Source organism: Vicugna pacos, chromosome 10 (genome assembly GCF_048564905.1).
Source record: "Vicugna pacos chromosome 10, VicPac4, whole genome shotgun sequence".
In the NCBI taxonomy this organism is placed as follows: Eukaryota; Metazoa; Chordata; class Mammalia; order Artiodactyla; family Camelidae; genus Vicugna; species Vicugna pacos.
Window position 1 is genome coordinate 71,399,509 of NC_132996.1, and position 24,818 is coordinate 71,424,326.

General features: G+C 56.7%; 1 long non-coding RNA gene across 3 annotated transcripts; it reads right to left on the reverse strand.

Annotated features, from left to right (window-relative positions):
- Positions 1–1,015: 1,015 nt before the first annotated feature.
- On the reverse strand, positions 1,016–14,136 carry LOC116285498 (uncharacterized). 3 transcript variants are annotated; one of them, XR_012076844.1, is made up of 11 exons: positions 13,995–14,136; positions 13,120–13,260; positions 11,921–12,005; positions 11,357–11,424; positions 10,267–10,486; positions 7,391–8,183; positions 6,055–6,200; positions 4,783–4,946; positions 4,013–4,251; positions 2,703–2,816; positions 1,016–2,349 (listed from the first exon to the last, which is right to left on the reverse strand). It is a non-coding gene; the product is annotated as an uncharacterized lncRNA (long non-coding RNA). The 3 variants fall into 3 exon arrangements; XR_012076843.1 differs by lacking the exons at positions 1,016–2,349; positions 2,703–2,816; positions 13,995–14,136 and adding an exon at positions 3,107–3,725 and having other exon boundaries at positions 13,120–13,611; XR_012076845.1 differs by lacking the exons at positions 1,016–2,349; positions 2,703–2,816; positions 4,013–4,251; ... (2 more) ...; positions 7,391–8,183; positions 13,995–14,136 and adding an exon at positions 8,948–9,110 and having other exon boundaries at positions 13,120–13,611.
- Between the last annotated feature and the right edge of the window lie 10,682 nt (positions 14,137–24,818).

Sequence of the window (24,818 nt, forward strand, 5' to 3'; positions counted from 1 at the left end):
AGACAGGCTGTAGGTTAGTGGTTGCCTGGGGCTGGACGGGGACTGGGGCTGGACGGGGGCTGGGGCTGGACGGGGGCTGGGGGCGGGGACGCCTGGCGGGTGTGGGGGTTCTTTTTGGAGTGATTAAATTGTTCCCGGAAGGGTCGTGGTGATGGGTACACAGCTCCGCGCATGTACTAAAAACACTTTAAAATAGGTGCCTTGTGTGGTACTTGTGTCATGCCTCCATAAGACTGCCATCAGGAAGAACGGCCCTGCCACGGCCTGTCTCTCTGGAACAAAGTGACCTAGGACCAGAGGGCACTCCCGAGCAGCCCGCATTCCCGGGAGCCTCTGCTCCTCTCCTGCAAGCATCTCACCTGCTCCTCCCCGCTTTGCGCTGTCTCTCAGGGTCCCGCCTGCCGGGCTGTGGTCCCTCAGCAATTCGTGTCACGCAGCCTCCACCCCCAGAGTAGGAGCAGAGGGTCTGCCCTTGAGGCCTGGCAGCGCCCCCACCAGGCCCCCGGCTGCAGTGGGCTCTCCCCCGCTGGGCTGGCCCCCGCTGTTCATTTGCGCACATCCACCCCTCCCTCTGTCCACCCACCCACCTGTCCACCTGTCTTAGTCCAGTCGGGCTACCATAACAAAAGTACCATAGGCCTGGCCTTCTAAACAACATAGACTTATTCCTCCCAGTTCTCGAAGCTGGGAAGTCCAAGATCGAGGTGCCGGCGGATTTGGTGTCCGGCGAGGACCCCGCTCTGATTCATAGACGGCAGACTTCTCACTGTGTCCTTATGTGGCAGAGGGGGAGAGGGAGCCCGCTGGGATCTCTTTTATAAGGACACCAATCCCACTCATGGAGGCTCCAGCCTCATGACCTCAGCACCCAAAGCCCCCACCCCTAATACCATCGCCTTGGGGATAGGATTTCAGTACATGAATTTTGGAGGGGACACATTTAGTCTGTAGCATCATCCAACCCTCTATCTGCCCACCCACCCCCCGTGCACTACTGCCCACACACTCCCCCCACATCCACCTGGCAAACGCTCACTGAGCACCTGCTGCCAGCCTCAGTCCAGTGGGCAGACAGCTGAGTAAACAGACTCTGACAACTGGATGTCTAGGGCCAAGCTCGAGAAGCATTTCCCACTTTGGTTCTGAAAGCATGAGTCCGACATCCCCTCCCTGCTCTCTGGGTAGCCTGACGTGACCTATTTTACTCTCTAGACCCAGAGTGCTCCTCTTAGGTTCCAAGGAGGCCAGATCGGGGCCGAGACCAGGGGACTCAGAACCCATGTGGGCCCCAGCCCCTTCCCTGACTGGCTACGTGACCCCAAGCGGTTGCTGCCCCCCGTCCCGGCCCTCACTGCCCGCACCAGGACGGCACCGGGCTGGTGCTCTCCAAGGTCCCTGCTGGGGCTGGGCCTCTTCTGCCACACATGGAGCGGCTGCTCGCCCGGCACACCTGCCTGCCTTCCCGAGTTCAGGGCTCTCTGGGCCTCTGCGGCTCCTCCTCCCTGAACCGCACTGGGGCTGCGGGGCCTGCTCAGACTTCCCCTGAGCGCCGCGCACGTCCCCCTGCATATTCTCTCGTCTTGCTCTGCTCATCCTTTGAGTCCCAGCTCAAGAGCCCCCTCCTGGGTGAAGCTCCCTCGATGCCGCAGGGCCCCGCCTCTGCCCCCACCTGTGGAACATGCCCCTTGAAGCACCCCTGCCCCACTGACTGCCACAGGTCGCTGGTGCTGGCGCTGGGGCGTGGGGGTGTCTGTGGGGCTCACTGGTGCTTGAGGCCCCGTCCCTGCAGGACCTGGGACACTCCGGGTCTGGCTTTTCTGGCTACTCCTGGGACATCCTGGGGCCGTGGGGGCTTTGGGTGATGAGATCACGAGGGCAGAGACTCCATGGTGGGATTAGTGTCTGTATAAGAGATCCCAGAGGGCTGCTCCTCTGCCACGGGAGGGCACAGCAAGAGGTCTGCCATCTATGAATCAGACAGGGGTTCTCACCAGACACCAAATCTGCCAGCACCTCGATCTTGGACTTCCCAGCCCAGATCCTGTGCCTGAAGCCTCCCTCCCTCCCTGGGCAGATCAAGCAAGGGGGTGGTGGGGGGAGCCTTCCCCACTTCAACCCTGGCACTATGACATGGTCAAGGCCCCAAAGGACCCAGAAAGATCCAGAAATATCTAGAAGGATCCAGCAGGCTCTAAAGAGAACAGGGTCCTGAGCCCCATGCCTGGCACAGAGAGGGTGCCTGGGACGTACTTACCAACAGGCTGAGCCACCAGCTTCCCTGGTTAAGGGCTGGATGCTGGAGGAGGAGCTGGTGAGAGGAAGAGGGCTGCAGGCAGCCAGGAGGAGGGGCTGGTGATAGAAAACTTTGTGGGTCATCTCGCTCAGCTGCCTCAGCTTCCCTCTGAGGCCCAGAGCTGAGGTCGACCAAAGGGACAGGCAGACAGAAGGTTCTGGAGCCAGAGCGCACCTACTCCATGAAAGAAACACAGGACCAGATCCCGCACCGCACCTGTGCCTCGTCGGGACCTGCTGAGCACCTGTCGTTTCATCTGCCCGCCTGGGCAGAAGGGGACCACCCTGGGCGTCACCATGGTGGCAGATTTCGGGCGCCCTGGCTGGTCTTGCCGCCCCTTTCTGTCTATAAGCCACAGTCCGGCTTGCCCCCGCTGTGAATCATGTCGCCGCACAGACCACTAACTTACTCTCTGTGGTCACACATGTGAGTCTCCGCCCTCCTGTGTACTTCTCTCGGCTCCTGCAGCAGACTCAAACGCTCTCGGGTAGCACAGCAAACACACATCCCCGTCCAGTGGGGGCTGAGGGGAGAACCAGCACAGGGGTTCTCAGCCCTGCTGAGTGCCTACATAGCCTAAGACCCACGGGGCCCCCTCCCGGAGCTGGTGGCTGGGACTCAGCTTTGGGATGAGGGCAGGCAGGCGGAAACGGCAGTGACCAGTGGAGAGTCCCTGTACTGTGCGGGGTCTCAGCTGACTGGCCCAGAAGAGAGGATCCTATGGGGGATCAAGTCAGGGACCCCCATTCGCACCCTCAACGAGCATTTATTGAACACCTGTTGTGTGCCAGGTGGGTACCACCCTACCTGAAGATGTGATGGTGAAACACCCAGTGGGGACGGCAGTCCAGTGAACAGTCACACGCAGATACTGTCACCCATGGGAAGGACAGAGACATGCAGGGAGCTAAGACGGGGGGTGGGAGAGTCCTGGGGGGTCAGGGGAGGACCCACGATGAAGGGACAGCCCAGCTGTAGCCCCTCAGTGTCAGAATGGAAGGCAGGCTGTTTCTGCTGTTTCTGCCAGGGTGAGGTGGCCGTGGCCTGGGAGGGCAGGGGCAGGGACAAGAGGCCAGAGCACAGCTGGGACTGGATGCTGGAGTCCTGTTGAGCTTCGCAGTGAGAAATCGATCGTGCAGTTGGGCCCCACACTCCGCAGGGCGCACGCTTGGTTCTGCTCTGTGGTCGCTACCTGGAAACTCTTAATTGTTTTTGTACACATCCCACCCTTATTTTGCCCCGAAGGTCCTGTCCCCGGTGCCGCTGCCCAGAGCCCCAGCCCAGCCTGTTCTCGTGTGTGGAGGAGGGCTGGGGGCAGTGTGGGGCTGGCATCTCTGCTGGGCGGGGCTGGAGACTGAGTCCAAGCAGAATCGTCCATCTCTACGCTGGCATCAAAGTCTGATGTCTCCAATGGAGGGGGCTGTCTGGGTGCCTGCAGTGGGTGACCAGAGGGGGCCTGGCAGGGTAGGGGCATGGATTTTTCAAGCCAGGATGGTGTCAGAGCCTGGGCCACATTCTGTAAAGTATGGCATCCCTGGGATCCAAGGCTGGGAGTCCCTGCAGGACTGCCGGGCACAGCTCAGTGTGGGCGCCAGGCCATGAAATGTCAACCAGAACAGCCTTTCTTAGTTGAGTCCAGAGGACCTACACTCCCGTCCAAGCTCTCACAGCTCTGGGACCCAAGCAACTGAGAGCAACTCCTGGCCTCAATCTGCTCACCTGCATAGTGGGCGTAACCTCGTTGGCCTCCAGGTAAGGGGTGAGTGTTGTAACTGCTACAGGAGGCCTGGGAGAGCCCCCTGTAGTGCACTGTTCTTGGAAAGGACCACGGCTGTGGGCCCTGTGCTGGCACAGAGGAGGCGCTCGTGGGAAGTCAGGTCAATGAAGGGAGGACGGAAAGGATGGACGATGTGGGCCCCAGCAATGCACCAAGACTCAAGGTTGCCCGGCTCAGAGACCTGTGGGGGAGGTGAGGCCGTGGCTGGGACGGAGGGCGGGAGGCAGCCGGAGCAGGAATGTCAAGGGGAAGAGGGAGCTGGCCTGCTGTCAGGAGGGAGCGATAAGCAAGCAGTGCCCACAGGATTAGGAAAGTACCAAGCGGAAAGAAGAGGCGTGGAGAGCCCTTTGCAAATCAGATGGGAAGTGAGATTAGATGCTGAATCAATAGAAGAGGCTCCAGCCAGATCCAGGGTGCTGCTGGGGAAGCATGGACGGCTATTCGGCTATTCAGGGGCAGGCTGGAAGGACGGGCCCCGGGCACCCCGCTGGCCCGCCAGCCAGGCGACTAGGGAGCTGGGCCAGGTGGTACCTGCCTGAGACCACCTGGATGCCCCTCAAGCCAGGTCCTGCATTTGCCATCTCTGTGGCCACACCTCCCAGCCCCTGGGGCCCCGTCTGCCAGAGGCTCCGGCTTGGGGAGAGAGCAGCAGGTGGGGAGGGAGGTGCGGGCAGAGGTCGCAGTGGGACAGGAGCAGATCCTGCCTGCTTACTTCTCCCAGGGGACGCAGCCTCCTGCCCTCCGGAATCTTTCTTCCCAGGCTGGGGCTGCAGGCTCTTCGGGGCCGTGGGGGCCGGTGCTGTGTCTCAGGGGCCCAGGCCGTTTGGCCTCCACATCCCTGGTGGTGGTGTCGTGGCTTCGATGCTTCGGAGTCCTCTGAGCAGGGAGGCACCCGAAGGCCTGAGCCTCTGAGCGTGGGTGGGGGATGCCAGGAGCCCATGCCCACTAACTGGAACTTTCTAAGCATCCTCCTCCGACCCCAGGCTCACCTCACACTGGGCTGGGCCAAAGCACAGGAACCTAGCACTCTGGGGCTTCAGGAGCAACTTGGGCAGTGTTTCTCAAAGAGGGTTCCAGGGAACACTGGTCCCAGAAGATGCGCCCAGGGAAGAATGTCTGAGGTCACATTAGCTTGAGAAACCCTGCTCACTCTCTCCTGCTGGAGGCGCACAGCAAAGGCTCTGACTAGTCCTCAGCAAGGACTTTGTTTCGTTCCGTGATTCCCAAGCGTCTGTGATCTTACTGATGTCCAGTGGGACGAGGACTGGCTTTGGGGAATGGAGACCCCGTGCACGTGTTCTCCCCATGCTAAGCGGTGCCCGCCGTGCCCTGAGGTTTACTTTCTGCGTCCTTGGGCTCAGGTGCATTTTTGTCTGGAGGATGGATCAGGTGCCGCAGGTGGCACATCCTTCCCCCAGGCACTGGGGGTGGGGCGGCAGGGACCCCCCCCCAGAAGCCTCTGCACTGTGCAGGTGGGCATCTGCTCCCCTGGGTGGGAGCACCTTTCCAACTCTTTGGTGACAAGAAAAATGGCCAGGCCACTGAGAGCGGTGGGCTCTGTCCTGACACAGTGCTGGCAATCCCATGCAGTTACAGCAAAATAGCAGTGGGGTGTCTCCTCAGGCTGCCGGCCCCTGGGGAGGAAGGGGATAGGGGCCCCCTCATTTTGCCCAGAAAGTGAGATGGGAGGGCAGAGAGGGCCCCAGGGCCCAGCCATGCTGGCTGAGTGCAGAGGACGGGGGAAAATGAGATGCCGGGGCAGATGGGACTTCCCAGACCTCAGGTTCAAAGCTGGATGACCCAGGGCTGACCAGAGACCAGTGGGGAACCAGTGAATAGAGAGTCAGCTCATGGGGCCAGGGGAGAGGCTCAGAAAGGTCAGAGTTGGGCAGCCAGCAGGTGCAAAAGGGATCTGGGAAATGTTGGGGTCAGGGAGCTCGGGGAGCTTGGTCCCGGGGCCGAGGCGGGAGGGGACAGGATTTACCTGTGGGAGCTGTGGGCAGAACCCAGACCTGTGGCGGGGGGCGGGGGGTGAAACGTCAGCAGTCAGGGATCCAGAAGAGAGCGGGCGCCTGCGAGTAGCGAGCGCCCCGTCACAGGAGGTGTTTCAGCAGGAGCCGGGCCCCCAGGCTGTCAGCCAGACACAGACAGCAGAGAGCAGGGGTCAAGAGCATGGACACTGCGGTCTTCATTCATTCTTTCAGCATCTACTATGTGCAAGACTCACTTCTGGGTTGAAATCTCAGTTTTTCCACTTCCTCGCTCTGTGACCTCAGGCAAGTCACTTAACTTCTCTGAGACCACTTCCCTCACCTGTAGAATGCCTTTGTTTTCCATCTCTTGGCCAGCTGGAAAGAGTGTATCTAAAAATTGGGGCCTCAAACAGCCCTCAGGGAATTTCAGGTCCCTGGTCAGGGCAAGGGGAATGCCCAGACGGGGCAGAGCGGTACCCTGAGCGGTGCTGCCTTAGCCTACATGCGAGGCTTCCAGAAGCATTCGAATCTCCAGAGGAGCAGCCCGCAGAGGGTCTGCTCCCAGAGCCTTAGTGGTAGCCCCTCCCTGCCCTCAGGGAGCCAGCGAGGAGCCTGGGAAACAGCCCCACGGGCTCCGTGAGTGGGCAGCGGTGACAGTCTTGGGTGGGCTCGGTTGGCTGACTGGTGCAATGGACACACAGGGTGTCGCGAGGTGCTGGAGCCCCAGGCCTGTGACAGGTGGGGATCCTGCTGTTGGGGTCCCTCCTTGGCGGCTGATGCAGCGTGGGAACGCTCGGGTTCAGGCTGCGATGTTCCCGCAGATTGACAAGGTCTGGGGCCTGCGCTCTGCCTCCCGGGGGACGGATTGACAGCTGATCTGTGGGGGGCAGGCGGCCCAGGCAGGGTGTGCTGGGAACGGTGAGCCCCTGACTCCTACCTCACTCCTCCCTCTCCCCCCAGGCCTAGCCCCTCAGTTCGGGGATCAGAGGGAGGGGCGTGGGCCCCACGGTGACCTTGAGATGGTGGCTGCATCACAGCAGGAGGTCAGCTCTAGGTATCCAGCCTGCCAAGGCCGTGGAGAGCCCAGAAGGGGACAAGGGCTGTCTCTGAAGGGCCCCTTGGTCCCTCAGCCTGCGCAGGGTCTCTGCTCCCACTGCTGCCTTTCCCCTGCCCCCCAACTCTGGCGCATATGTGGCGCATCGCGGCTCCCAAACCCCTTCCACTCTCCCTCAGACCACTCCCTGCCAGGCCCAGGACCTTCCAGTCTCCTGCCCCATAAAAATCGCCCAGCTCCTAACCCACTCCGGCTTCCAAAATGGGCTCCGGGTACAGATGGGAGAGGCTGACCTTGGCTCCGTGCAGGTCCAAGGGAACACCTTTGACCTGGTGAGATTAGGAGCCTGGACAATCCAAGTGCCTTCTCCCTGTCCAGCCAGGTGTGCATTGCAGGCTGCGGTGACTTGGCTTTCTTGGCCAGAATCTCAGTCTTGCTGAAGCTGGATGAGTCCCTGGAGGTGGTCCCAGTGGGTGTGTCTGGAGCGCCGTCACCTCTGAGGAGCACCAGGGACTGTCTGGAGGGCCTCAGGGCTCCACCGGCTACAACAGAACGACTCCACCTGGACCTGCCTGTGTCTTCCCTCCTGTCTGATTGCCCACCTGCGGCAGTCTCCAAGGTGGGCTGTGCCCTCCAGGGACACACATCAGGTCAGTGTCAAGGCAGGGGATGTTCGAGGGTCCTGTCTCCAGCCCAGGGCTCTCCCTCCAGCTTCTCTAGTTAGGAGGGAAGGACTGCTGACACCCCTTCCACGTGCCCCAGGGTTGTTGGCCCAGTAGCGGGGACACTAGCTCCGTAAGGTGACCCAGACAGCACCCAAACCGCAGAGCTGGACCTCATCTTGAGGTGAGTGTTGGGTGTTTGAGAAAATCTCGTTTGCACCTAGAGTTAGATCCGAAGGGACCCATCCACCCTCTCATCTCCAAAACTTTCAATCCATCTCTCCATCCAGACTTCCCCTAGCCCTCATTCCAGGCCTCCTCAGAAGTAACTACTCCTGGCCAGACAGACGTGGGGTCAGATCCTAACTCCATGGTCTCGTTAGCTGTGTGGTCTTGGGTCAGTTATTCGCTTCTCCGTTTCTTCCTGCATAAAACAAGAATATGAAGACAGAGATTGTTCTGGGAGTTAAAGATAAGGTTTTCTGCACATAGTAGGTTTTTTGTTCGTTTGTTTTGTTATTTTGCTTGAACAGCAAACATTTATTTCTTACAGCTCTGGGTGCTGGGAAGTCCAAGATCAAGGCACTGGCAGATTCTGTGTCTGGTGAGACCTGTCTTGGATTTGTAGGCAGAAGACTGCTGGGGACAGTCTCCAGGTTATGTCCCCACATCGGGGAGGGCACAGGGAGCTGCACATAGTAGGTTCTTAATTAAAGTTTGTATCTTTTCCAATTAGCGTTCCCTCTGGATATGTGTCCAGAAGTGGGGTTGCTGGATCATATGGTAAGTCTATTTTTAGTTTTTTGAGGAATCTCCATACTGTTTTCCAGAATGGCTCCACCAACTACATTCCTACCTGCATATATCCAAAGGAAACTGTAACTGGAAAAGACACATGCACCCCAATGTTCATAGCCGCACTGTTCACAACAGCCAAGACATGGAAACAGCCTAAATGTCCATCAACAGATGACGGGATAAACAAGATGCGGTATATTTATACAATGGAATACTACTCAGCCATAACAAAGAATAAAATAATGCCGTTTGCAGCAACATGGATGGACCTGGAGATCGTCATTCTAAGTGAAGTAAGCCAGAAAGGGAAATACCATATGATATCACTCATATGTAAAATTAAAAAAAAAAGACACAAATGAATTTATTTACAAAACAGAAACAGACTCACACACATAGAAAACAAACTTCTGGTTACCAAGGGGGAAAGGTGGAGGGGAGGGATAAATCGGGAGTTTGAGATTTGCAGATACTAGCTGCTATATATATAATAGGTAAACAACAAGGTCCTACTGTGCAGCGCAGGGAACTATATTCGATATCTTGTAGTGACCTGTAGTGAAAAAGAATATGGAAATGAACATGTGCATGTACACGTATGACTGAAACATGCTGTGCCCCAGAAACTGACACAACACTGTAAAGTGACTATACTACAGTAAAAAAAAAATTTTGTGCCCTAGGAGACAAAGACTGCTGACCCCAGGGCGTCCCCAGGGCCTGCTCCTCTAGTCTCGGAGCCCCCTACCACCCTGTGCAGAAGGCCACCTGCCCACCTAGCGCAGCCGAGCGGCACCAGCAGCAGGCAGAACCTTGCAGCCATGGCGGGTGGGCACTAGATGCCTGCCGCCCAGATGTGACCCAGGCAGGACCTCCTGCTGCTGGCAGAGGAAGCCCTGCCTCCCCCAGCCAAGGCTGGCTGCTGCCAACCAAGTGGGCAACCCAAAGGCACGTGGCCTGCGCTTCCAGGACCTTGTTTCCCGTTGCCTACACCTGAGCCCGGCCGCTAGGCCCAGGATGCGTGCACACACGGAGCATAACCAAAGGCAGAGCCCAGGCCTCTGAGCTCATCTCTGCCGCCCCCTCAGACAGGCCGGTCCCTTCCCCCAAGGAGATAAGTAGGTGGCTCCATTTATGTGGTAACATAACGGGCTGCGGTGGCAGCGGTGGTCCTTATGCAGTGGCAGCGTGGGCTCGGCCGCACCCCGGGCACGGCAGGAGAGGGAGCCTCCGTTGTGATGTGACTCGCATCCTTGAGCCCACCCGGGAGCATTCCCTGTTTGGACCCAGGAGCCCCAGATGGTCCAGGCAGCAGTGCTGTCCAGGCACAAGGCTGGGCTCCCGGCTTTCTCTGCAGCCCCTCTGGAGGTGGGCACACGTCTCCGGGCTCCCCAGGGCCCAGCCGGCATCAACAGGTGCTCACACGGAATCTGCCCGCTGTCCTCACCTTACACACGGAGTAGCTGACCGTCCGAGAGGGGAGATGCTTGTCCAAGGGCACTCAGAGAGGGGCTGCTAGGACTCAGCCAGGCTCAAGGGCTAAGGGCCCTGCTCTGGGCCAGCTGTCTTTGGCCAAGACAGGCTCTGCCCTGGGTCATCCCCAAGTCCCACCCCGGAAGCTCCGGGTCTGGTGAGGCAACTGGGCCACGGCAGACCCCACCCTCCCACACCTCCCCTCCATCACGGCTCGGGGCCAGAAACGCACCCACCTTTCCTCCGCCACTCAAGGAACTCCTGGGTGCCCTGCTTAAGCCCACTCAGGCCGCCCCTCTGGGAAGCCTTCGCCGACACCCCAAGTCTCAAGGGCGAGGCTCCTGAGGTTCTGTGGCCCTCAGGCTCTTCTTATGCTGCAGGGAGAGCAATCCTGACGGGACAGTCGGCTCGTAGATGAAGCGAGAAACTATGTTAAGTTCCTTCCAGGTCCTGCATCTGCAGAGAGAACCCAACACAAGGAGTCATAAAGTCCTATCGCAGGTGGGCCCGACGCTCCTAGTGCCTCGTCAGAAACTGAACCTCCTGCCAGCAGCAGCTGCCTGCTCTCTCCCCTGGCCTCTCCCCTGCGCAGGTCCAGCCCTGAGGGAAGGGAGAAAGCGCCGGGACTGAGTAGGGGGGGGGCTGGATGGAAAATGGAAAGAATAAATGGACGTGAGATTTAACAGAAGGTGGGAGGGGGAGATAGAGAGGAAGAGGAGGTGGGAAGTGGTCCAGCTTGGTTAACTAGGCTCACATCCCAGCTCTGCACACAGCAGCCGTGTGACCGGTTGGAGACTGCATGTCTCTGTGTCCCATTTCTATTCCTTTCATCTAGAAAAGGGGACATAACTACCCACCCCTAATGTTGTCATGAAGATTTAACAAAACAGGCACGCAGGGGCCCATCTTGCTGTAATAACGCCCTCGGAAAGTGACACTCGAATTTCCTTCCTCCCGGACAGCCTGGCTCCGGCTCCCAGCCAGGCCAGGTACCTGCACAGCCATTCCTGCGCTGGGCGTGCCCCGCCCCCTCCCACCCCTGTTAAAATCCCCTGGCTCGGTGCCTCTCCCAGGTATGTCCTGGTTATGTAATCACGCCGAGCAGCTACACACTGCTGGCTCTTCCCTGGCTCCTGTTTACTCTTTGGCTCAGGGGAAAGCTCCATTCAGAAGAAACTGCTATTGTGTCTCAGCTTCCCATGGGAAAGAGGCATGGGGAGGGGCTCAGCAACCCAGCCCGGAGGCGGGGGTGGTGGCAGCGGAGGGGGAGAGAGGGAAGCAGGCCCTGGCACAGCCTGGGGCTTCCTGGATACACACGCGGCTTACCATTCACTTATCTCTTCAAAGACAAGAGCCTCAAAGGATTTTTTGCATGACCTGTTTTTTTGATAAACCTGAAAAATAGTTAAAAAAAAAAAAGGCAGACCATTATCTCACCCGCTTCCTTAGTCATGACCTTTTGCTTCACTTCTAACCATGTTTTGTTGCCCTTTCATTCATTTATGCATGTATGCGTGCATCCATCCATCCATCAACACATCCATCCATCCACCCACACATCCATCCATCCATCCACACATCCACCCACCCATCCATCATTCATTATTCATCCATCATCCCTCTGTACATCCATCCACCATCTATCCATCTATCCACACATCTACCCACTCATCATCCATCTATCCATCAATCATCCATCCATTCATCCGTCCATCCATCATCCATCTATCCATCCATCCATTCCTTCTTTCACCCAACATGTATTTGAATTAGTAGTGAAAGAAATACTGAACTGGGTGGAGTTTTGTGACCTGGTTTCCAGTCTCAGCGCAGGCACTGTGTTGAAGCAGAGTGCTTGTGCAGAAAGCAAGGTTTGAGAGTGACACCTACCCAGGCCTCAGGTGGTCTCAGATCTCCCATTTTCATTCCTGTCCTTGGCCAAGCCCTTCCCGTCTTTCCACTGCAGCTTCCTCATCTGTGAAATGGAGCAATAAGGGTGCTTGTCTTATTCTTTCGAGGGCATGATAAGAAAATCTACATGGGAGTTCCTGGAATCATGTGAACCTTCCAGTCGGAGCTATTCAGGTCTTGTTCTTTGGGTGGAGGATGCCAAGATGGGGCAAGAGAGCCCTTGTCTTTGGGGCTTCCTGGACAGTGGAGCAGAGTAAGTCCCAGCCAGCATCACTGGGGTCTGTGCTGGAGTCAAAATGGAGAAGAATTTAAAGGGGACAAGAGAGGCATCACAGAAAAGGGTCTTGACGGCCATGGTGACCAAGAGTTTTAAGCAGGGTGGAATATGTCTGCATTAGTATTTTGGAAGGATGCTTCTGGCTCCTATGTAGAAAATGGATTAGAAATGAGGTCCCACAGAGAGAGAAGACAGTTAGGAGACTTGCAGTTGGTTGGAGTAAAGACTGTGAGACAGAAGCATGGGGCACACCAGTTCCACTGGTCATTCAGTAATGCAGCATTCATATCTCACCTTCCGTCCCATGTCCCAGGTAGACATTACTAATCGATTGCAGCTCTCCTTTCCCTAGAGCCTAAAATCATGCCGCCCAATATGGTAGCCACAAGCCACCATTCAAATACAGCTATTTAAACCCATGAAACTAAAATCAACTGAATAATTCTGTTGCTGAATCAATAATCATATTTCAAGTGCTTGATATCTCCACATGGCCAGTGGCTCCCTGTTTGACAGAGCAGATACAGAACATTTCTTTCACCACAAATGTTCCCTTGGAGTGTGCCGGCCCCTGGCAGGTGACCGTAGCCGGCCCCTTACTGCTGGGAAGGACAACAAACATCCTGCCTCCTTGGGCCAAGTGGGGGTGAGTTCTGCCAAAGCCCGGACCTGCCCGGGGACACATCCCGCTGCCGGTTTTGTTTCTGTCTGAATTTTGCATATGGCAAGGTCACACTTGAAAGAGCAAAGTCCTTCCATGCTGACCCTTCTCAAGTTCACTTTCTTGTTGTCTCTTAAGAAAAAAAAAAAGAAAGAAGAGAGAAGAGTAAAACCCTCGCCTTGCCTTGTGGCCACACACGTAACCTGCGGGCGGCGCCCCTGCCCTAGGCGCGCCCCTTACCTCTCCAGCCTCCAGGGACTTGATGCTTCTGTTCTGCATCTATTTTTAGTGCCTCTGGGAGAATGTCATTGCCGACGGAGGCAGACATTTCATACTCTGGGAACCTTGACCTGCTGCTCTTCCGATTGTGCGCGGAACCTGCTTTCTCATGCCCCAGAAGGAAAGAACAATGATCGTGAACGAGCAGCATCTTCCGGAAAATCGGAAGTAGAGCCTCCGCGATCCGAGGCCGCCCTGAACCCCGGCGGGGCTGCCTGCGGTGGCCGCCGCCTCCTGGCCCACCTGCTGAAGGCCCCGGGGCTGCGGGGCTACCGCGTGGGGCCGCCAGCCAGGCCAAAGCAGGGAGAGGGGGCCGTAGGCGGTGGGCTGGCCACAGGACCAGGGGGCGGACGAGGCTGAGGCAGAGTGATAAGAACTTGTGGAGAAAGCATTTCCAGCCCTGCAGAGACCCGTGGCCCACCCCCAGAAACCAGCACCGGGAACACCTCCCCAGGGCAGGGTGGGGTGGAGCAGGAGGCGGAGAGGGTGCCTTGCTCTGGGTGGGGGGTGTCTCTCTTGGGCTGGGGAGCTTGAGTGATCTGAAAACGCCTGGCCTCTGACCCTGGGCTGGGTCCTGGGCTGGGTCCTGAGGGGTACCAAGGAATGGGATCGGGTGAGTGGTGGGGGGTATGGAGACAGGGAAGGAGCACCAGCTGGCTGCTGGCTCAGGGGAGGGACAGAGTGGGGGCCTCACACATGCTGGCAGGGACAAGGCTGAGGTTCCCCCAGTGCCCCTGCCTCCCCAGGTGCACAGGTGGTCCCTTCAGCCCCTGGGGCAGTAGGAAGCGAGACTGGCCTGGCCTTTAGGGAAGAGGGGCGGTACTTGCCGAAATCACCTTTGACAAAGAAAGCAAAGGTCACGGGAACAATTCCTCCCTTTCACGCTAGGCGACCTGGCAGGAGTGCGCTGGAGCTGACAGAGGGTGGCAGCCCCTCCCAAGCGGCCCAAGACAAACAGGGCGGCAGGAAGTTCCCACGCTCCCAGGGCTGGCACCCAGAGGCTCTGAGTCACCTGCGGGGGGCTGGGGCTGCGAGGAGGGTGGGGCCTCAGCCCCCCACAGGTGAGCCTGGGGCGGGGCCAGCTGCGGCACGTCTGCTGAGCGCCTCCTCCGCGCCCCGCACGCACTGCGAACGCCGCCTCCCTCCGTCCTGACAAAAGGCCTACTGAACTAACAGTAGGGCCTTCATTTCGCAGACTAGGAACTCGAGACCCAGAGAGGCTAAGTGACTTCCCTCGGGTCACCCAGCCTGAAAGGGGAAGAGTCAGGGTTTGGACTCAGGCTCCTCTGGTTCCAAAGTCTGTGCTCTTTAGTCTGGACATGGATTCACTCAGCAGACCTTTGCTGAACCCCTACTGTGTGCCAGGCTCTCAGCCAGGGGCCAGGATGGAAATGTAATCAGGGCCATGGCCCCGTGGGAAATGTCTACCATTAGCAGTGGCCTAGGGTTCCACCTGCGAAGTGGGTGAGTGGGTCCCCCAGCCGACCTCTGTAGAATGTACTAGAAGGTGATAGGACAGCACACCCGGCCGTGGGGCAAAGCGCTGGAGGAACACTACATCCTAGGGTCCCCAATGTTGGTTTTGGTGCTGCTGCTGCTGTTCTGTGGGTCGGGGTGCTGTGGCCTGAGGGGGCATCTTCTGCCCTTGAGATCAGGGTGACAGAGAGCAAGCACCCGCCATGAGCACCCGCTTCCAGAGGAGTGGATGAAATGGCCAGGGACCCCTGGGGCATGGCCACACAGGTCACCTCCCCCTAGCTACTCAGAGGTGTGCCTGGGCTGGAGGTCCTGGAGGGCAAGGCCATCCCTTCCCTTCAGTGACGTCGATTGAGGATCTGCTGTGTGCGGGCTCGGGGCTCCTGGAGGTGCAGGCCCTCCCCTCCTCAGCACCCAGCGCAGTCCTGACACTTTGGAGGTGCCCAGATGAGCCAGCTGAACCATTATGGCCACTGCTGGGCCATTAACTGTCACTCTGCCCCTGTGGACAGAGGCTTCAGAGGCTCCTTGGGGCTTTGAGGGTCACTGGGCCTTCAGGTCTCAGAGGACCACGCTACTGCCAGTCCCCCAAACAAGAAACCATCAGGCCAGTTCTGGGGCCACATCGGAGCCCACAGTTACCATAAGGTTAGGCCAAGTCAAGCAGGCAGATGTCGGGCTGGAGTTTGGGGCAGGCAGCAGCTGCTAGAGCCCAGATGAGGGTTAGAGCTGAGAAGCTTGGACAGAGGGTGAAGCTCAGGTGATGGTTCTGTCCGTGTGTCCGCAGGCGAGGAGCTCCCCATCTCTGGGCCCCTGGCCAGGAAACCGGTGTGACCCTTACAGCTCCTCTCACCTCTCAGATTCCAGAGTCTCAAGATCAGGAACCACTTGTCCTGTGGGTGTGTAGCAAGTGTTCCAGAATGACCTGTCCTTGGAGGGCCAGTGTCCCCCTCCCTGGAGTCAGGGGACAGCCCTGCCCACTCACTTGCCCCTCTGCCCACCTCCTCCTGGACCTACCCGTCCCTTCTAGCCAACACCTACCATCAGCCGCCAGCATGTACGCAGCATCCCAGAAGATCACACACTAGCCAGCCAGCCAGGTGCGTCCTATCCTCTGATCACTGGACCACCTGTTCGCCTGCCAGCATTCTCCATCAATTGTCCACCTACCCACTTAGCCTTCACCCACTGAGTGGCCCCTCTGTCCACCCTTTGATTTATCTGCACATCCATCCACTGCCTTGAATCCCTAACGCCAGGCCTGAAGTCGTCCGTGGGCGCCAAGCAAGGCTGGCTGGTACTAATTCTGGGTGATGTGGCAAAAACCAAGATTGTTTAAAGGTGCACATTTTCAGTCACTGGTTTTGCAGCTCTCCCTCCCACCACACCTGTCCTTCCTCTCCTGGGAAGTCAAAGCGCTTGGGATCTGCCATGTATTAGTTGCATGACCTTGGACATGGTAACCAACATGTCTGTGTTGCACAGTGTGAAGTCAGCCCGGCACATCTTTGCTGAGCCGCCGTCACAGCGAAATGCCCACGATAAGCGTTCGGCTGGCTTGCCGCGACGATCACTTCCGGACGCTGTGCTGTCCAACTGTGTCTGATTGTACCAGGGGGAAGGTTGCTGACTCCTGAGCGCCCGGCTAGTAAGAAAGGATCTCTTTCTGCAGTTTTCCATCCACCCAGGCCTTCCTTTCCTCATGGGCTATGTCCTGTTTTCAACTGCATGCTTCTTTTCTACTGAAGCAGCGCTGATAACACCTTTTTGATAAAAGGCCAACAAAGCTTCCAGTAGAGATAAAGGAACAACCACGTTCTTTGCCGGCCCGGGAAGGACATTTCCCATTCCATGTCATTTTCCCACTGGAATGTGAGAAAGGAGGTGTGAAATATTTGTCCAGATCATCTCTCATCAATGAGGCATTCCAGTAACCACAAGCAGCGCTGGCCCCTTCGCCCAAGCACACCCGGAGGGAGCCACTGGTCTGGCTAATCTGGATTTGTGGGCGTAGGAGTCCTGGCTCCCTGGCTGAACGGGGGCAGTGTGTCTGTCCGGGCCAGCTGCTGTCCTGCTGCCGGGTCTGGGCTGGTTCAGAGGCTGCCCCAGAGGCTTTGACGTGTGCCAGCCCCTGGGCCCATGTGGCTTTCTTCTCTGTCTTGCCTGGGAAAAATGATTCATTATCCCATTTTAAAGGAGGAGACTGAGGGTCAGAGTGGATGTGGGAGACTTACTCAAGGTCACACACGTTTTAAATCCGTCTGCCACAGCGAGCAGGATGGCTCTTCCCCCGGTCATCTTATCCTCAAGTTCCTGGCGTGTCTCTGAGCAGGTGAGTGTTTGAGAAGAGCGCACATCCATCGCGTTTCCCCCAGAGTGATGACAGCCCAGCGTGAGCTTCTCCACTGAGTCAACACACAGGCCCACGCTGCCTCTGTGGCCTAGGTTGTCTCCTCTCAGCATGGCCCCCACCTGGTGCGCCCCCTCCTCCAGAGCATCTCAGTCCCAGTTGTCTCTGAAAACTCCTCTGACACCAGCAGCCACTGGTCTTAACACAAGCGCCCAGTGGGAGAGTCAGACAGGCCTGGGGTGGCAGCCCGTTCAAGGTGGCCTCTGATGACCCTCACCGGCTTGTGTTCGCGCCCTCTGTGGCCCCCTCCCTCCTCGAATAGGGCTCACATGGTAAAGAGCGCATGCTGGGGGAATGATGGAGCATGGCTCCCAAGGCCAAGTTGTGAAAGGCGAGGCAGCTTCTACCTGGTTCTCTCCAGCCACTCACGCTGGGGTAAAAAGTCCACCGTGTCACGCGGGCACTCAGGCAGCCCTGTGCAGAGGCCCACGTGGCAAGGTCCTGAGGCCTCCCACCAACAGCTGGGTGAAGGAGCCGTCTTGGAGGTGAATCCTTCAGCCTCAGTCAAGCCTTCAGATAACTTCAGCCCTGGCCAACATCTTGACTTAAGTCTCCTAAGAGATTCTGATCCAGAATCTCCCAGATCCAGCAGCTCCGTGGCCCACAGTTATGAGAGATAAGAAATATTTGTTGTTTTCAACCACTAACTGAGTTGGGGTTATTTGTTACACAGCAGGAAATAACTAATGCATGAGGTTTGAATTGTGGGCGTCTCCTTACGAGATGAGTCACCTGGGTCAGGTGGTTCAATGTGGAACCTTGGTTTCCTCCTTTATGAGACAGCTAATCATAACCCCCTTAGAGAACCTTGCTAAGAACAGAATGGGAGGCAGCCTGTCCTGTGCCCGGCATCCCCAGGGGCCATGGGGCTGCTATGATTGCTGTTGCAGCTATGTGTGCCTGTGCAGGGCTCTGGCTGCTCTGCCTGCAAGAAGAGACACGTTCTTAAACTCCTCATATGCCCCGACATAGACACATGCACACACGTGCATGCACACACACACACACGCTTACCTCGCCCAGCACCTGGCCCAGGGCTGAAGGAGGCACTTCAGGTTCTCAGTTATTACTGAGAACCAATGAATGAAGCAAATGGTATTCATTTTAATTAAAATATTTGAGTTGTGATCAAATATAAATAAAATAAAATTTACCATCATCATCATTTTTAAGTGTACAGTTCAGTCATGCTTAAGTGCCTTCACATGATTGTGCAACCAATCTCCAGAGCCGTCTCCTCTTCCTACACTGACACCCTGTCCTCATTAAACCACCACTCCTCATCCCCTCCCCCGGCCCCCAGAACCACCATCCTGCCCTCTGTCTCTGTGACCTTGACTCCTCGAGGGACCTCCCATAAGTGGAATCACGTACATGTGACCTGGTTTGCTTCACTGCCCAGGGGTCACCCACGTTGGAGAATGTGTCAGAATGTGTCCTTCCTCTCTGAGACTAAATCATTCCACAATGAATGGTTGCTTCATGTGTGTTTCTTTCCCTTCGACCATGAGATCGAGGGGGTCAGGCACGGAGTCTAACTCCTCTGCTTATGCCCAGCCCCTGACTTAGAACTGGCCCTGAATAAGCCTGACTCAAGATGTATCCATGGAAGAAACGACTAAGGTCCCCATGTCTGGTTTGTGTCCTGGTTCTGCCACATGTTGGCTGGGTGGCCCCTGCAGGTGTCTTGCCCTCCCTGACCCTCTGTTCCTGTGTTTATGGAGTGGGGATGGTGCCTCACTCATGAGACAACTGTTGGGGTCAAATGTGGTGACTGCACTTCAAATGGTGGGGTGTGGGGGTGTGGCTGCTTCCTGATTTGACCCCCCAGGTCAGAAATGGTGACACTCCTTTGCTTGACCCTGGCCTGACCCAGAGGCCACTCAGCAGGGGGCCAGGTGTGGTGGCTGGTCTGTAGTTTCAGGTTGGCAGCACAGGACACTTTCATTACCAGCTGTCTTCTGAGATAAAGCCAGTGGCTCCCACATTCCGAGCCTGGTAATTCCATCGATAAGACTCCGGGGCTGAGCACAGATGACTTAGGCCCCGGAGAGCCGGTGAAAATGACAGCAAGGGGGGAGTTGGGCCCAAATTTGCTTCACACAAGGTGTGATTTCAGATATGGGCTGATAACTTCTCAGATGGCTAATGGCTGTGGAATTCCAACCGATCCTGGGGGAGAGGGCAAAGGAGTCGGGAAAGCAGACTTTGTGTCGAGCCTGATTCCCTGGGGGTGAGAACACAAGCTGTGGGGTCCTTCTCAGGTCCCTGCTTAGGAGACCTTGGGAACCTGGCTGAACTGCTCTGTGCCTCAGTTTCTCCATCTGTAAAAGGGGGATGTTAGTGATTCCCACCATTTTCTGGGGTGGGGGTGTGGACTGAACATGCCGAGGCTGGTGGGGGTGGCGCTTGGCACATGCTAAGTCCCCCTCGCCTCCTGGCTGTGTCTCTCCTCGCTGAGCCTTGGTGTCTCCATCTATAAAATGGGGAGGCCCTCCCCCTGCCTTGTAAAAGTAACTTGTTTATCCCTTTTCTCCAACCCACCCCTTGGACTGGCCAAGTCATCTTTCCAGAATTGGGGAGCTCCTCAAATGTGCTTCTTCCAAACTTGGGTCAGCCCACTCGCCCGAGCCTCTCCCAGCATCCCCACTGCGGAGGCTTGTGCACTGCTCACCTGGCATGGCTCCCATGGGCTCTTGGATTCAGCCCCCTGTGCCCCCTGCTCCTGTCCTTGCCTTCCCTACTCAACAAGTGCGCCATTCTCTGCCCAGGGGCTAGGGCCAGAACCTCCTTGTCAACCCTCCAGCCCACACTGTCTGCTCCCAGCCCCTCACCCAAGCCCTTCCCTCCTGCGTCACTGCTGGAGGAGACCCCCCGAGAGGTCCCTTGTTGGACCAACAAGTGTAAAGAACAGATCTGAGGTTTGAATTTCTTTGTTACAGCAGCACAGTCTGGCTCGTCCAGACTAATTCAAGGCTCTCACCATAGACAGAATTTGCCCTGGGAAGACTGTGCCCTGTGCTGGGGAGGTTCAGCAGCCTCCCCTGGGCTCCCCACACTCGGCCTTTCCCATCATATCCCACCTTGCTGAAGCTCACGGGACCACCCCCTGGCCTGACTAAGGGTACCTGAGGCAAGTGCGTGCTGCCCTGTCCACGTCTCTGTCCCCAGGCCTGGCTCCGAGTCCATCCTCCCTGGGGCTCAGCTCTGCCTGTCGAGCCTGCTGAGCGACTGGCCTTGGCAGGGACCCAGCTGTCCCCCACGTGCGCATTCTTTCCCGAGGAATGTCCCGGATCCAGGTTCCCACAGAGGTGCCCGAAACGAGGGGAGTGACTCTGAGCTCTGGCTGTTGTTCTGCTGCAGAAAAAGCCATTCTTTTGAACTCTGCGAAGTGAGCCCACGAATGGGGCATAGCAGAAATGCAGGAATTCCTGGGTCAACGGGCATCACTCGGGCAGGGCCGCCCTCCCCCTGCGGGTCAGCAGAAACGTCAAGTGAAACCCATTCTAATTAAAAGGAAAATTAAGCAGGGGCCTTTAAAACATGGCCATTTCCTAAAATCCTTTCTTGATAGCAATTAATTTCCCTGAGGAAGGAGCAGAGATAGGAGTGGGAGGGGGCATGGAGCCCCCTTGGAGAGCCTGGTTTTCCCACCCCAATCACTCACTCTGCATTTATCTAGAACTTCATCTCAACAGTAATTAAAAGACTTCAGGAAAACTTCTCCAGGCCCTAATTCATCAGCTGTTTAATGGGAGCGCTGTACCTCAGCCTCCACCACTTCCAGGGCAGGGGGCCGGGGGGACGGGGATGAAGATCAGGGTTCTGGAACAAGGGACCCAAGGCGTTGACATGGCCAGGAGACAGTGCGGGTGGGGGCAGGCTGGTCCGAAGACAGCTGGGACCCGCAGGTGCTCCTTCATGCAACAGACACTAATTGAGGGCCTTCTGTATGCCAGGCACTGTCCTAGACAGTGGGACAGAGCCTCAGACGGGTCAGACAAGTACCCTCCGCCGTGTGGTTTGCCTTTCATTTTGCTTCAGATGATTTGTGATGCACGTGGCCTTGGAGAGGAGAGTCAGCCCTAGTGGGCTTCATGACAAAGCTGGGTGTCCACCCCCCCTGCAAACAGTGGCTCTGACCCTGCACATCCCCAAGAATCAGTTGTCTGCGTCACTGGGTTGAGAATTCTACCATCAATTAGTTTTGTCTGCCATGAGTACAGGAATGGAGAGTAATGGCCTGTGCACTCTGCATGTGCTGACCCTGCTCGAAAAGCTCAATTAAAGTAGCATTTGAGGAAAAAACATGAAAGCTCCTGGGCAAAGCCATTGAAATTTATCTCAAGGGGCCTCGAGTACCTTGTGACATGTCCTAAGATTCAAAACCCACATTGGCTCCGCCCATGGCCCAGGGTCACCTGATGGCCTCAGACACCTGTGAGGACTAAACCTCTCCCCGGTGAGCCCACGATCACAGCTTAATGGCTTCTGCTCTCACCCTCTGGGGTCTTCCTTGTATCCTATTTGGCAGCCAGCTTGCAGTCGTGTGCAAAGCTTGCTGGGATAGTGCTGCATTTAGTTAATTAATGATCTGTGTCAGTTTTGGAAGGAACAGAAGTGAGGCCCAAGGCTCCTTCCCAGAGGAGATGGCCCACCTCGCGCTAAACAGCTTGTGGTTCCCCTTCAAGCAATGTCCAGCCTCTGTACCTTCGCCCAGGCTATTCCCTCTGCCTGGGATGCTTTTCCCCACCTGGCCTGCCTGGAAAACTTCTCCTGGCTCCACGGGGCTCAGAGAAAGCCTCCTGCCCTGTTCGGCCTGCCCATCTGAGCTCTGCAGCCTTTCCCGGGCTTCTCATCCATTACATCACGTGGTGAACAACCTGTGTACTGGGTCTCTCCTCTGCTCAGTTCAAGGGGCCCAGAACACAGTCCAATGGCCAGTGTCCAGTTCATCCTGAGCCCCTGGGCACAGAAAAAGGCCCTTGTAAGTTTTCAAGATTTCCTTTTTATGATTGCTTAATAAATACCTTCTTGAATTCCTCCAAAAAGTTCTCGAGGGCATGAAAATGTAGGTTCTTCCAGTGTGGATGGGCAGGGTCCCTGTCTGCCCCGGGAGCTGGGAGGCCACAGCCTGGCCCCTCTGTGGGATGAGATTCCCACGTGGGGCTCTGACTGGGGAGGCAGAGATGTCAAAGCCTGTTTTATTGCTACAGGACTTGGCTGGGACTCCTCTGCTGTTTGGATAAATATCATAATACAATTATTGTTAATATTAGCGTATTATGACCACCCATAGTTTCTTAAATACCTACTGTGTTCCAGGCACTGAGCTAAGCACTTTTCAGGGCATTCTTTTATTGCATCTGCCCACAACTTGCTGGCATCCATTTCGTTTTGCCAGCGAGTAGCAGGAGGCCTAGGGCGGTGGTGCAAGGTGGGGGTTTCGGACCAAAGTCTCCCTCCCCCTCCCCACACCCTGGGGCCCACCTTGGCACCAGCTGATTTTTCTGCCTGCTGATCCTCCACGCCCTCTATTCTGACCCTAGGGCCTCAGGGACCCTGCAAGAAAGGCCTTGCTGACTCTGAAACCTCCAGAGTCCCACTGGAGGCCACCTGAATGGCTATTTGTATCAGGTAGCTATGCTGCATAACAAATTACTGTCAACTTAGCCACTTAAAATTCACTAGCTCACAGCTCTCTAGGTCAGCAGTCAGACACAGCTGGGCTGGGTCCTCCACTCCGGGTCTTACCTGGCTGAAACCCCGGTGCTGGCCAGGCTATGCTCCTTCTGGAGGCTCTGGGGAAAAATCCACTTCCACAGCATTCAGGTGATTGGCCAGATTCAGTTCCTCAAAGCTGTAGGACTGATGTCCCCGTTTCCTTGCTAGAGAAAACCCTCAGCCTTTTTTTTTTTTTTCTGGTATAATCAATGTTTTTCATAAGTTTTAGAAACTTTAACCTGACCACAGCCAATGTCGAAGGTCAAATCTGCTACTCACGTTGGTTGTAAGTGAACCCAATCTTACGTGTGGTTAAGCAAGGCTGGTGCTCAGCCTCACACACAGTGCTCAATCCTCACCACAGGCCTCGTCTTTGTGATGCAGTAAATATGCTTGTGTTTGGGAATCTTACGCTCTGCTCACAAACAGACAGTAAGTATACAAACAAGCAAGTGACTAATCTAGCCTGCCTCAAAGCTCTTTATACATATATAAACATACACATTCATTATAAATATATATTCTTTATTATATATATATTGTTTTCCGTTATAGGTTATTACAGGATATTGAGTGTAGTTCCCTGTGTTATACATTAGGACCGTATTTTTTCGTCTATTTTATACATAGTAGTTTGTATCTGCTAACCCCAAACTCCACCTCTCCCTGGCTGGATGGTCTCAGGCAAGCCTCTTTGGCCTCAATTCCCCCTTCTCTAAAATGGGGACACACGGAGACACTACTGGGGGTCTGCTCTGAGCAGCCTGTAGGTGGTGCTGATGTGCATGAAATTGGCCCTGGGGCAGGTGCAGGGGTAGTGGGTGTGGAGGAACTGTAGGGGGCCTGCGGCAGGTGTCAGTGGGAAGACACCCCACGAGGCTGCAAAGGCCCCTGGGATTCTGGGTCTGAGGAGCTGGCTGGCGTCAGAGGCTCTCCCTTCAGTGGAGCTGCAGGCCCTGCCTCGGGTATCTTATCTGTGGTCCACAGGCATCTGCAGCTCAGTGGGAACCAAATGAGGGGTCACGACATCCATCTTGCAACACCTGTCTCCCCATCTCCCCGAATGATGGCCCTGTCCTCCCAGGAGCTGTCTGGACTGCTTCTCCATCATCCCCTGGCCCCCTGGGGGGCTCCAGGATTCCTGAAGGAGGTGGCCTTGGAGGTCCCCCGCAGCAGGGATCCAGACCGGCAGGGGAGCCCCGACTCATCCAGGGCAGGGCTGGAGATGGGTGTGGCTCCACCCTGACCTTAACCTGAGGAAGGAGGAATGGTGGCGGGAGAAGGCCCCGCCCACCCAGCAGCCCCGCCCACCTCACTTCTGACGTCTTGGTTCTGTTCTCTTTCTCTTTGTGTTACGGCCCCATCCACCCACCCACTCTCTTACAAAGGAGGAAGGTAAGTCTGGAAGAGGGCAAGTGACTGTGAGCCGGGGCTGGAACTGGGCGAGAAGCCAGGTGTCCAGACTCTCTCTCACCCGATGCTGTATCTCCCCATCCTCCAACTCTGCTGTGCTGGGAGACAGAGGGGAGGTAAGTGTGATGTCATCATTTCTAGATCAGGTGCTTCCACCAGCTGTATCACCCCCCACCAATCCCCACATGGAGGGCCTCCGCTTTCACACCGGCGGGGCCAGGGGGCTCACTACTTGAGAGGCAGGCTCTTCAGCCGCTGGGCAGCTTGTACCAGGGAGTCCTGCCAGCCACTGAGCCATGAGCTGCTTTCGGACACTCTTGCTCGTTGCCGGGGGCTCTGCCTCCTGGGGGTGCTCAACTTAGCTCAGGCCCTGTCCCTGTGGAGATCTGGGGCTCATGGTTGGCATCTCCAGGTGGAGGGAACTGGGGCCTCCCTTGGGCTCATACCTTTTGGTGGAGCAGTTGTTGGGTCTGTCCACCGGCCTGGGACCCCCAGAGGACAGACTCTGCTGAGGGGAGGAGGCCGTCCGGCCAGGAGGGGGACACAGCCACTATGGAGGGAGGGCCAGGGGCTGAGGGTGGGGAGCGGGGAGGGTGCCCCCTCAGCTTGGGTGCTGAGACGGCCTCAGAGAAGGTGC